Source organism: Pleurodeles waltl, chromosome 1_2 (genome assembly GCF_031143425.1).
Source record: "Pleurodeles waltl isolate 20211129_DDA chromosome 1_2, aPleWal1.hap1.20221129, whole genome shotgun sequence".
In the NCBI taxonomy this organism is placed as follows: Eukaryota; Metazoa; Chordata; class Amphibia; order Caudata; family Salamandridae; genus Pleurodeles; species Pleurodeles waltl.
Genome location: NC_090437.1, coordinates 108,384,347 through 108,398,453, shown reverse-complemented (window position 1 = coordinate 108,398,453; position 14,107 = coordinate 108,384,347). Strand labels below are relative to the sequence as shown.

Below are 14,107 nucleotides of genomic sequence, written 5' to 3'. Positions count from 1 at the left end.
GCTGGTTTTATACAAGGTGCCACACTCAAACTGCCACACCCAAGATGGTGGCTGTACAGCATTCTGGGAATTGTAGTCTCCTACAGACTACTACAAAAACAATAGAGAATGAAGCAGCACAACTCTAGCACAAAACTATATGGACCAACAAACATTTGTCAAAAAATGCAAGACATGCCAAATAATATCATCAGATATATCATAAGGTAATAAAACAGTTTAATAAGAAAACGAGCAACGAGACCACCAGTTGGCTTTGCAATCGGTTTCATGAGCTTTCTCACAAGATAGTTTTGCACACAGTGGTAATATTGAGCGCACAGGTAACTTACCTCGGCGGCGGGCCCTAGATCTCGCACCAGCCTTGTCCTGACAGTACACCCCCTTCCCATGTGCCTGGCATATCAGGATGACGGAGATGGAAACGCCTTACTAAACGGGGGCTTGTACATTCGGTGCAGGTTCCCAAGAGTTGTCCTCTGGGCCATAGCCTTTCTAAGAGACCTAATACCATAAGGTAGACCCCCTGAACCGAGAATCCAAAATGTTTCGCACTTCATACTCACAGTCTCCTTTAACCAACACAGGTGCAGGGCGAGTAGTGCAATTGGCTGAAGCTGGCTTTAGAAGGGACATGTGAAATACAGGTGAATACGAAGGGTGGATGGAAGTTTTAATTTATAAGTTACTGGGTTGATCTTACATAGAACTTTATAAGGACCGATATATTTTGGATGGTACTTAGATTTTTAAATGTAAAATGTTTAGTTGAAAGCCACACAGAATCATTTGGACGATATGAAGGTCCTACCCTATGTTTCTTGTCATAGTGGAATTTATATTGTTCTTTGGCCTAGTTTAAGAGTGTGGTTATCTTTTTATGAATTTGATACATATGATTCATAGTATCTTTTACTGCAGGTAAATCATGCATGGTCGTCAGATCAACTGGTAAAAAGTTGGGATGATAATCATAGTGTCCTGAGAATGGCGTGGTGTCTGTAGAGGAGTGGTATGAGTTATTATATGCCAATTCAGCTAACCACAGTAAGTCTACCTATGCAATGTCTGCATCATTAGCATAACATCGTATAAATTGTTTCAATGTTTGATTAAGTCTCTCCGTTTGACTGTCCGTTTGTGGATGGTAACTCGTGGAAAGGGTGACTGAGATATGAAGTGCAGAGCACCATGTCTGCCAGAAACGTAATGAAAACTGACTTCCTCGATCTGAGAGAATTACTTTTGGCAGACCATGTAAGCAAACAACTTGTCGTAGCAATAAGGTGGCCAATTGACTAGAAGTAGGTAAAGATTTACAGGCAATGAAATGCGCATATTTTGTAAAACTATCGATTATCACCAGAATTACAGTGTGTTGTTGTACTTTTGGTAGACCAACGATAAAGTCTATAGATATATGTTCCCAAGGCCTTGATGGAGTTGCTATAGGCTGTAACAAGCCTTTAGGTTTGCTATGATCTGTCTTAAATTGCTCGTCTTGAATCCTTTGTAAGATGTCTTTTCTTAGCATTGACCACCAAAAATGATGTTGCGTGAGTTCTACTGTCTTTTTTGGACCAAAGTGTGTCATAGGATTGACATAGGACCAGATTAATGACGTTTGTTGACGTTCTTGAGTAGGCAAGTATAGTTTGGAATCATGTAATGGTAAACCCTCTTTAATGGAATTTTTCTCACACCGCTTGAGCCAGTCTGACCAATTTTTTATTGGAAATTCCTGTTGTATTTTAGTGAGGGAGTTTTCGGCAAATGTAACACATACTACCTTTGAAGGTGTTATAATTGATTGTGGATGTCTGTTGTCTCGAGTCAAGGAAGAGGTTTGTCGGGACAGAGCATCACCCTTTCTGTTGTTGACCCCTGGTCTAAATGTGACAATGAAATCGAATTCAGCAAAGAACATCATCCAACGCAGTAGTCTTGGGGTCAAGACTCTGGCTGAACTCATAAACTGTAGATTTCTATGATCTGTATATACTGTGATCATGTGATCTGCCCCTAAAAGTTAATGCCTCCATTCCTTGAAGGCATCACGAATAGCCAATAGTTGCTTTTCTACAATGCTGTAGTTTTGCTCTGCAGTGTTCGATTTCTTAGACATGTATTCCATGGGATGAAGTTGTCCTTTATCTTTGTGGCAAGATAGCCCCAACTACTACATCAGAAGCATCTGCTTCTACTATGAAGGGCCTTTTGGTATCAGGGTGAGTTAACACTGGGGCAGTTGTAAAGGTGTTTTTTAATACTTGAAAGGCTTCTTCTGTTTCATCTGACAGTATGAATTGTACTTTTTTCCAAAGCAATCTGATAATAGGGGCCCACTGTTTGAAAAAAATGATTAATGAAGCACCGGTAAAAATGAGCAAATCCTAAAAAAACACTGAACGTCTCTTACAGATTTTGGTGTAGGCCACTCTGTTATGGCTTGTATTTTCTTTTCAGTCATTTGCATCCCAGCGGGTGTTAGAATTACGCCCAGAAATTCTACCTTGGTAACATGGAACTCGCATTTGCTCAGTTTAGAATACAAGGAATATTTTCTTAGAATCCATAGGACTTGTTTTACATGATTTTCATGATCCGCCATAGACTCTGAATATATGAAAATGTCGTTTATATAGACTATAACAAAGCGGTCCAAATAATCTCGCAAAACATCATTTAAGAAAAATTGGAATGCCGCCGGGGCATTACAAAGAACAAAAGTCATGACTAAATATTCAAAAAGACCACACCTTATTTTAAAGGCGGTCTTCCGTTCATCCCCTTCTCTAACACAAACTGGATGATAAGCACCTCACAGATCTAGTTTTGTGTATATGACTGCTCATTTAACTTGATCTAGCAACACCAGAATAAGAGGAAGAGGATACTTGTTTTTCACTGTGATTTTATTCAGCGCTCTATAGTCAATACACACTCTTAACACTTTGTTAGCTTTTGGTACGAAGAAGAGTGGAGAAGAGGCAGGTGAGTGTGAGGGGGCGAATAAACCCATTGGCAAGATATTCATCTAGATGTTGTCGTAGGTATTTATTTTCGTTCTCAGAAAGGGCATATATTCTACAATTGTGTACCAAAGATCCTGGAAGTAGATCAATTTGACAATCATATGACCTATGGGGTGGAAGAGTAGCTGCTTTTTGTTTACTGAAAACATCTTCAAATTGTAGGTATTGAGGAGGTAACTCCATTTCTTTCTCTGCTGCAGTGGCAATCTGTGCAATAGGACTTGTAATTCTTCCAGGATTGGATTGTATAAAATAGTGAGTGGTACAATAGCAAGAGGAAAACTGTACTTCTCTTGTTTGCCAGTTCACATCAGGGTTATGCAACACCAACCATGGCATTCCGAAAATAAAGCTGTATTGTGGGCTTGGATAACATCAAATTGAATGCATTCGATGTGTACTTGACCATTTGTGGATCCGCAAGTCATTTGAATCGGACCTGTTCTCATAGTCACTGGTCCTCCAGATATCACTTTACCATTAACTGCTTTGACTATTTCAGGAGTTGTTTTGCTTGTACACTGGATACTTAACCTTTGAGCTGTTTGGAGATCCACAAAATTACCAGTGGCACCTGAGTCGATCAATACCTGCAAGATGTGCGAGTTCTTTTTAATTGCAAATGACACAGTTAGATAAAATTGAGACTTGCGATTTGTTGCACATGAGTTTATTGAAGGGAACGCGAGTGTACCCAAGAGGCTCCCTTCCTTACTTCTTGGGTATTCTAGTTTTCTGTCACTGTTTCCACTGTGGAAGTGGAACTCACCTTCTTTTGGCTAAAACGTTTCCCTTTGGGTTTTATTGTACATTCTTTGACAAAGTGGCCTTTGCGACCACAATAAAGACATTGTCCATTACGCCTACACATGTCTTTCACTCCTTTCGATAGTGGTTGTCTGAGAGTGCCAATTTCCATGGCCTCTATACTTGACTCAAATGGCATAGTTTGTGTCTTTGACCTCTCAGATCGCCAACCTGTTCTTTTGGTTTTCCTTTTGTCCCCCTTTCTCTCAGCTAGACGATGATCAAGTCTTAAGGTGAGATTGATTAATTTGATGCAGGTATTAGGTTGTGGGTCTATCTATGCTAAGATATAATTTAAATCATCTTTTAGTTCTTGAAAGAACAAAGCTGATCTCCTTTCTTCAAGCCAAGCGGTTTCAGCAATCAGACTATTAAATTGAGACAGGTAAGTTATCAAATCTTTGTTCCCCCGCTTTAGTTCCAGTAATTCTCTGTTCGCAGATAGAGTCACAGATCGTCGATCAAAAACTTTCTTGAATTCTCCCACAAACCTTTGCCAGTGGAATATTAGCGGACTGTCATGTCATACTAATGGAACTGCCCAGGCGGCTGCATCTTTGGATAGGTACTGTAGGAAGTTGGCTCTGTATATACTATCTCAAAGTGAGAGATAGTGTGCACAGAGTCCAAGGGTTCACCTTTGAGGTAAGATAGTGGCAAAATTAGATAATTCTAATGCTCTATTTTGTGGTAGTGTGGTCGAGCAGTAGGCTTATGAGAGGGTAGTGTTAAGCATTTGTTGTACACACACAGGCAACAAATGAAGAACACACACTGAAAGACTTAACTCCAGGCCAATAGTTTTTATACAGAAAAATATATTTTCTTAATTTATTTTTAGAACCACAAGTTCAAGATTTGAATTAAATACATAACATGCAAGGTACTCCACACATGTAAGTTAGGAACTTTGAATTAGAGCAGTAACATACACAGTTTTAGTTACAATGGCAATAAGCTAATTTAAAAGGGGACACAGTGCAAAAATCAACAGTTCTTGGGGGGGGTAAGTAATGGTTAGTTTGTCAGGTAAGTAAGGCACTTACAAGTTCAAGTTCCTGGGCATAGGCAGCCCACCATTGGGGGTTCAAGGCAACCCCAAAGTCACCGCACCAGCAACACAGGGCCGGTCAGGTGCAGAGGTCAAAGGAGGGCCCAAAACACATAGGCGCCTATGAAGAACAGGGGTGCTCCGGTTCCAGTCTGCCAACAGCTAAGTACCTGCGTCTTCGGAGGGCAGACTAGGGGGGTTTTGTAGAGCACTGGGGGGGACACAAGTAGGCACACAAAACACACCCTCAGCGGCACAGGGGCGGCCGGGTGCAGTGTGCAAAGCAGGCGTCGGGTTTGTAATAGAAATCAATAGAGGGACCCAGGGGTCACTCTAGCGGTGCAGGCAGGGCACAGGGGGGCTTCTCGGGCCAGCCACTGACTGGGCTAGGCAGAGGGTCACCAAGTGGTCACTCCTGCACTGAAGTTCTGTTCCTTCTGGTCCTGGGGGCTGCGGGTGCAGTGCTTGGTCCAGGCATCGGGTTCCTTGTTATGGGCAGTCGTGTTCAGGGGGAGCATCTGAATTCTCTTTGCGTGCGTCGCTGTGGGGACCCATGGGGGTCATCTCGGGTTACTCACGAGGTCGCAGTCACCTGGGAGTCCTCCCTGTAGGGTTGGTTCTCTGGAGTTCGAGCCGGGGGCGTTGGGTGCAGAGTGTGAAGTGTCACGCTTCCGGCGGAAAGAGTGAGTTCTTTGAAAGTTGTTAGGGAGTTGCAAAAATGTTGCTGTAGGTGAACAGTGCCGCTGTTCTCTGGAGTTTCTTTGTCCTTCGGATTTCAGGGCAGTCCTCTGAGGCTTCAGAGGTCGCTGGTCCCTGTCGGATGCACCATCCACTGTGCAGTTTTTTTTTTTTTGTCTGGAGACAGGCCGGTAGGGCTGGGGCCAAAGCAGTTGTCGTCTCCGTCGTCTCTGCAGCGCTTTCAGGTCAGCAGTCCTTATTCTTGTTTCAGGTTGCAGGAATCTGATTTCCTCGGTTCTGGGGTGCCCCTAAATACTAGATGTAGGGGTGTGTATAGGTCAGGAGGGCAGTAGCCAATGGCTACTGTCCTGGAGGGTGGCTACACCCTCTTTGTGCCTCCTCCCTGAGGGGAAGGGGGCACATCTCTAATCCTATTGGGGGAATCCTCCAATCTCAAGATGGATGATTTCTAAAGGCAGGGGTCACCTCAGCTCAGGACACCTTAGGGGCTGTCCTGACTGGTGGGTGACTCCTTGTTTTTCTCATTATCTCCGCCTTGCCGCCAAAAGTGGGGGGCATGCCCGGAGGGGCGGGCATCTCCACTAGCTGGGATGCCCTGGGGTGCTGTAACAAAAGGCATGAGCCTTTGAGGCTCACCACCAGGTGTTACAGTTCCTTCAGGGGTAGGTGAGAAGCACCTCCACCCAGTACAGGCTTTGTTCCTGGCCACAGAGTGACAAAGGAACTCTCCCCATGTGGTGAGCAACCCGTCTGGTTGTGGCAGGCCGGCAGAAACTGCTCAGCCTAGCACTAGGAGTCGGACTGGTATTCAGGGGGCATCTCTAAGATGCCCTCTGGGTGTATTTTACAATAAATCCCACACTGGCATCAGTGTGCATTTATTGTGCTGAGAAGTTTGATACCAAACTTCCTAGATTTCAGTGTAGCCATTATGGAACTGTGGAGTTTGTATTTGATAAACTACCACACCATATACTCTTTATGGCTACCCTGCACTTACAATGTCTAAGGTTTTGCTTAGACACTGTAGGGGCATAGTGCTCATGCATATATGTCCTCACCTGTGGTATAGTGCACCCTGCCGTAGGGCTGTAAGGCCTGCTAGAGGGTTGACTTACCAATGCCACAGGCAGTGTGAGGTGGACATAGCACTCTGAGGGGAGTGCCATGTCCACTTAGTTATTTTCCCCCCACCAGCACACACAAGCTGTGAGGCAGTGTGCATGTGCTGATTGAGGAGTCCCCAGGGCGGCATAATACATGCTGCAGCCCTTAGAGACCTTCCCTGGCATCAGGGCCCTTGGCACCAGGGGTACCATTTAAAAGGGACTTATCTGGGTGCCAGGGCTGTGCCAATTGTGGAAGCAAAGGTACAGTTTAGGGAAAGAATACTGGTGCTGGGGCCTTGTTAGGATGGTCCCAGCACACTTTCAATCAGAACTGGCATCAGCAAAAGGCAAAATGTCAGGGGGTAACTATGCCAAGGAGGCATTTCCTTACAGGTATGATACTAAAAATGCAATTCTTGATTGGGCATCAGGAAAGGCGGTTGGCCTACAGGTAAAATGTAGTTCTACTTGGGTTAGGAAGCTTTGCACCTTGGTTGGATCCCCAGAAAATCTTTCAGGAGGGGCTAAAGGGATTTGTGTTGGTATATTCACTGCTATATTAGTGGGGGTTTGTTGGTTGGCACGCTGTGTTTGCAAAAAACTTGTACCTCCCTGTCCACTCCCCACTTGTTGCTATAACTGACATACTCTATCTGCAAGCAACGCTGCAGTTGTTTTGGACTCCAGAATATCTTTTTGCATTTGCGTAATTACTTTCATTACATCATCTAAGGTAGCCATGGTGAGATTCAGTACAGACCAGGAGGAGTTTAATTTGTGGGCTCACTATTCTGTCAGGTGGAGCAACACTTCCTTGGGGTCTGTATGAAGCTCAACAGGGCCCACCTCCAGATACCTCCAAATCTGAATGCTCTTATAGCGCAGATTCTTGGAGTGATCTGATGAGGGAAAGGGTGTGGGGTGGGGTCAGCAGGGAAGGAGACCCGTAATAAAAAATAATCGTACAACTCTAAATATTCTTACTATTCATTCATAGCAATTTTAGAAGACTTGTATATGTAAATATCCCAGAGCGGGATTAATTTACCACTTTTCATAAACTTCTTTTCCTATGGACAAATGAGTCGTCCCCATTAAAGGAACCAAACTCTTGTAATCTCTGCTGCCAATTCTATTTCAATCACAAGACTTGTGCCGCAATTTCCAAATGAGTTCACTGCACTCGCTTTCATACAAATTATACCATTATTCACACTTGTGATTTCAATGTGAGTCAAAGATTCGTAAACAAATATTCACTCCACAGCAATACCCCAAATATCAGGCAACTAAAGAAATGGTGCATTAATGGTTAGTGGACGTTCGCTCTGCAATAATCTTAAAACACCCAGTGAAACAAACCTTGCACATATGTTAGTTCGGGTTAAAACATTAACACTCCATGTGCCTTAGCGATAAGTGGCTTTATCGTACAGAACACAACCTGTTCTGTTATTGCGGGTAATGGGAAACAACTTCCTAATTACCGCACGCGCTCCGCCGAAGAGGAGGAAACGCCCAGGAAAACAGAAAATGCTTTTTTAACGCAGCCCCGATAAAACTGGAGGCGAAGAGGAGAAGGCTCTTCTAAGCCAGAGCCTCTCAGAGGAGAACAAAATCGGCACAGGAAATCAGCTGACCTTCAGAAGGAATTCGGAAAAGGATAGTGAGCTTTGGCTGGTTTTATACTAGATGCCACACCCAAACTGCCACACCCAAGATGGTGGCTGTACAGCCTGCTGGGAATTGTAGTCTCCTACAGACTACTACAAAAACAATAGAGAATGAAGCAGCACAGCTCTAGCACACAAATATATGGACCAACAAACATTTGTCTAAAAATGCAAGACATGCCAAATAATATCATCAGATATATCATAAGGTAATAAAACAGTTTAATAAGAAAATGAGCAACGAGGCTACCCGTTGGCTTTGCAGGCGCTTCATGAGCTTTCCCACAAGATGGTTTGGCACACAATGGTAATAATGAGCACGCAGGTAACTTAGCTGGGGCAGTCCCTAGATCTCGCACCAGCCGTGTTCTGACAATATCAAAGACTTCAGTTTCCTCTTCCTACAGCACTGGGAACTGTATGTTTTGTGCTGTTCAAGGAGAAAACCCACTGCAATGCTGTCAACGACGCCGCTGGCCTGTACCGTCACCTGCTGACGCCGCACGGAGCCGCACTGCCCCACTTTGCACTGCGACCCTGGTCTCCCCAATGTCGTCATCAGATGACTTCAGTGAACCGCAGCTCGCACCACGGCCTGTGGGCCTCGCACTCCGGCATCTCGGCTCACACCGCAGCCTGGGCATCCCCGACGACACTGCTCCTGCTGACACTGGCACCGCTGCCTGCACCGTGGCCTGTGGACACTGCTCGTGAGGTACATGAAGCACCGTCCCATCCCGCACCCCAGCCCCAGTGCACCAACGCCATCATCATCGACTCCAGTGTCGTCACTAGGCATCCTGCCTGCACCATGGCCTGTGGACACCGCTTGTGAGTGTCACGAAGCCCTGACCCGTCCCGCACCACTGGCTTGGGCCTACCGACGACAGCGCTTCCACAACGAAGACGCCGCTGCCTTCCTCGTGACCTGGTGACACTGCACGTCGCACCACCCGCTTCACAGCAGGCCTGGTCTCACCGATGCCGTCACTGAGCCGCTGCCTCCACCGTGACCTGTGGGCACCACATGTCACATCGTCCCGCTACACACTGCAGTCCCGACGCCATCCATGTCAGCGTTCCTGACGAAGAGCCCGGAGTTCGATCTGCAAGGCGTGTGACTTCAAGGGCCCGACGACTCCCGCACAGACTCCAGGACCGACACCGCAACACCAGTGACACCACTCTCCAGAGCTCACCGCGAGGATCACGATGCCCTGCAATTTCAAAGGTACTGTTTGGGGGACTTCTTGACACCGTAGCTGGCCGGTGACGCAGTGGCTGGCCTAAACTGTTGGTTTTGTTGATCACGATGTCGTAATAGCCCCGGAGGAGCTATCGACTTCAAGGAACTGTATTTTTGAGTAAATCTTGCAGAATTCATTTATTTCTGTATGGTGGATTTTTATCGTATTTGGTCTTGTTTTATATAGATAAATATTGGCTATTTTTCTAAAACTGGTGTGATGTCCTTTTGTAGTGTTTTCACTTTGTTACTGTGTGTTATGTGCAAATGCTTTACACATTGCTTCTGAGATAAGCCTGACTGCTCATGCCAAGCTACCAAGGGGGTGAGCAGGGGCTATCTGAGCAGGTATCTCCCTTATCCTGACTAGAGTGAGGGTCCCTACTTGGACAGGGTGCAAACCGACTGCGAACTAGAGACCCCATATCTAACAATCAGTCATACAGATCATACACTGTAGCTGATGTCATCTACCTTCTTGAATATTAATCCAAGGAAGACTGAGCTTCTCATCACCAGAAATACCCCTGACAAATGGAATCTGACAACCTGGCTGGAAATCATGGGTCCCCCTGCAGGATCCCCAAAAGCTGTTCGCGAACTTGTCATTATTTTGATGCAGATCTATCCTTCATGGCACAAGCAGCAAAGGTGTCCAGCACCTGCGAGTGACAGATCAAACTGCTGAAATAATAATAATGATGCAGTTTGTAAAGCGTGTAGCTACTTCATCTGAGGTGTTCCAGCTCTAGGTACAGGTACCCGCGAGACCAAAAATGCAACCGTCAAACTCCCAGCCAGCCAGAGCTAAGTCTTAAGCAGACATTTTGACTTGGCCTGACGGACTGCAAGGGGAATACCATTCTAAAGTTTAGGCGGTAGATAGTTAAAAGAGTTACCACGTATACGTGCTTTCTTCACTTTGGGAACACTGGCCAATGACACCCGCTGACCTTAGATTCCTAGATGGTACATAGGGTTTGACAAAGGATGTAAGCTACAGTGGACCTTTGTTGGCAAATGCCTTATAACACTAACAAAATGCTTTAAAAGAGGATCTCTGCTTCAGGAGCAACCAAAGAACCTTCTTACACGCAGCCCCAATAGAGACACACTTTGGCAAGTTTAAAAAAAGATGTGCAGCAATATTCTGCACTCATTGAAGTCTCCTTATCCGATCCTGGGTAGCTCCAGTAGTCAAGCCTAGACATATTCAAGTACTGAACTATTATTTTGTTTTTTACAACTCTGACAAGAAACAAAAGATTTTCCTCAATATCTTGAGCAGTCCAAACGTTTCCCTGCCAGTGCAGTTATTTGACTTTCAAAAGAAAGCTTTTCATCAAACTAGATGCCAAGATTTATTAACATTTTAGAGTTAATCAAATTTACAAAAACATAAGATGGCGACATCTATTTTCTCAAATATTCCTGTACAAGAGTAGCTACAGGTAGTGGGCACGAATCATTGGGCCACCAAGCAGTGGACCAGATGTTAGGATAATTGCCCAAGGTCAGAACCTTGGTGTTCCCAGTAAGTAGCTTGAGGCAATTCAAGTCCATCTACCTAGTGACGTCTGAAAGGCAGAGGCACAGAGAGAAGGCCATATGAGGGTTTTGTGACAGAGTGACGATAAGCTGGGTGTCATCCATCTATGAGATGATGGTAAACTGAGCATTCAGGGACCTCAGCCAGCGGTTGCACCTATACATTAAACAGAGTTGGGCTCAAGGAGAAGCCTTTTGGTTCTTCTTGCTTCAGAGGAAGCACTTTTGTCTGATAAGTTTTTTGAGACACCTGAAGGTGTGCACCTGCAGAAAAGAGGCGACCCAGCTTAGAGCTTTATGCCCATGCAACAGTTCCAGAGTCTTGCAATCAGGATGCTATTGGACACATTGTTGAATGTGGCACTGAGATACAACAATAACAATGCAGCAGAATCGCTAGCCTCCAAAAACTGATGGATTTACTCTGTTGTCAACAGCAGGACTGACTCAGTACTGTATGAAGGATGGAGGCCCTACTGAGTCCTACATAGCAGGTCAAGGGCCCCAATAAAGCTCAACAGCTGCTTATTAACATACTTCTCTGTGATCTTAGAGAGGAATAGTAGCATCAAAAACGGACAATAGTTTTCCGGCTTGGTGGGATACAGCAGAGGTTTCTTGAGGAGTGGGACCACCACAGCATAAGCAGGGCTTCTGGCCCAAGACCAGGGAGCTGTTAAGCAGCTCACCTAATACTGGGTGGACCAGCTCCACACCTTGCTCAAAAATAGACGGGATGCTGGATCCAAAGGATAGCCCGACTTCACTGAGGCATGGAGCAAAATCAGCTCTTCTGGCTCAATTGGCTTAAAGTCAGCAGCCTAGAGCTGTCATCAGAAAAGTTGAACCAAGAACTTAAACAGGTTATATCTCTAGCTTTCACAGGAAATGAAGATTAAAAAATATTTGCCACCTTTTCATAGAAAAAATGGGCTACGGCATTACAGCCCTCCTCTGAGACTGATGAGGCGGAGACTAGAGATAGTGAAGAGAGTAACTTAACAATAGCGAAATGTTCGCAGGAAGAGCTCTGAGCAGACTGAAATGTTGCTAGTGTGAAAGTCACAACATGATTTCTTGATACAACAGTGGTAATTTTTAAGAACTGCAATATATTCAGTTTTACAAGCTGGACAATAAGCTCTGTGCCAAAGGCTCTCAAGGCACTTACACTTCTTTTTTTAATGCAAACAGATCCTCATTAAACCAGTCAACCAATGGTTTTTGTCTGCGAAAAGACTGGTTCTGTATAGAAGCTATTTGATCCATTGCTCCGCTGATCCACTTGTCCAGTTGTGAGTCGGCCAATGCAATACAGCTATCGGCCGGCTTAACACAGCAAAATTTAGTGGGGGTGACCGTGTGCCTATACAGCATGTGTTGTTGCTTGACTGATAGGTGCCTTATTTTAGGAGACCGAAAAAAGGATGGCAAAATATTCAGACCAAGTGAGTCGAATTGGGTGATCAGTCACTACACCAGCAACATTTGAGAAGAGGGATCGAGGATGTGACAAAGTCTGTTCGTAGGGAAGGAAACAAGTTGGAGGAGCTGCAAGCCCTAAATATCCGCAGCCAGTGTAGTTGCCACTAAGCAGATAGTATCATCAAAATGCAGATTGAGTTCTGAAACCACTGTAAAATTAGAATAACGTACCAGTGGGGACAGGACATCAGCTAACAAAGAGTCAAAGTTAGAAGCGGACTGAGGGGGGGCAATAAATCAGAGTTCCTGATATTGTACAGTTACTAGTAAGGGCCAAAGAAAAGAAAGTTGATTTGCATCCCTCAATAACAAGCTCAGAGAAGGTGCACTTTAATGTTTGCTTGAAAATTATAGCAATCCAACCTCCTCTCTGAGATTGCCTATCAAGTTTCACAACAGCGACAGCTTGGGGATGACTTGTAGAAGGTCAGTGGAAAGGTCCTCTATAAGCCAGATGTCAGTTAGGAAAACTGCGTCTGGCTGATGGTCTTCAAGAAAGTCAAAACTTCATAGTTATGCTTACCTAATGACCTGCAGTTAAGGGAGAAATACTTTTGTGAGGCCTGAGGCAGGGAAGTTGTTTTGACGTCTGTGTTGGCAGTTAGAGAGTCAGAGAGGGAAAACCTGCAATTCTTACAGCAGGTCTCTGCCTTAGTGAAGTCTAGTATATGGTACCAGGTGTTAGGCAGGGATGTGGCCAGGTTTAACAGTTAAAAGTTTAGAATACTGTAAGGGGGCTAGCCCAAAACTATCATGGATCGGTGCGGACAGGTGCCGATGGGCTTGCATTTGGCACGACTTCGGCGCACCAGTCGCGCACCCGCTGTGCTTCTACGCTGTCATTTGGTTAATATAGCAAATGGGGAGGGAGTACTAGAGCGCTGACCTCCAAGATGGGCGGAAGCCACCAGGCAGCAGCATCTGTTTCCCTGTGAACCTAACGCTTTCCGCTCAATCAGTCAAAGCTGCGACAGAGTAAAGGATAGGTGCACATTTGCAGCGCAAAACAAAAGATAAACTTATTTCCTCTAACACAATCCCAAAATAGTAAAAATTCATCAGCAATTAACAAAGGTAATATTTAAAAATTAAGGGCAGTGTGCGGAGGGTATTTAACCTGGCTTCCCGTCCTCGCTGTCATGTGCTTAATATAGCAAATGGGAAGGCAGCGTTCTAAGATGTCAGAAAAAAGAACAGGGGCAGCTACGTCTGGAATCAGTCTTTCGAAAGCAGCTTAAAACATGGATCTTTGAGATACCTGACACACTCTGCTGCTCCCTCATCTTGTGAGCATCCCACTCGACTGGATCTTCTTTTGGCACATAATAGGTTCTCTACCTATAATCTGCATTAGCTCCAGGATGCTTCCTTGGGAGTAACAGTTTGCGCTCTATAAATGACTAATAGAATAGAATGAAATGTAGTGCGTTCACAATGGTTGTATCTTTCAAATA

At 44.9% G+C, this 14,107-nt stretch overlaps 1 protein-coding gene across 1 annotated transcript in view; it reads left to right on the top strand.

Annotated features, from left to right (window-relative positions):
• IDUA (alpha-L-iduronidase) overlaps positions 1 to 14,107 on the top strand; it is a 1,520,091-nt gene that overhangs the window by 1,268,970 nt on the left and 237,014 nt on the right. The gene's annotated exons all lie outside the window — the stretch shown is intronic.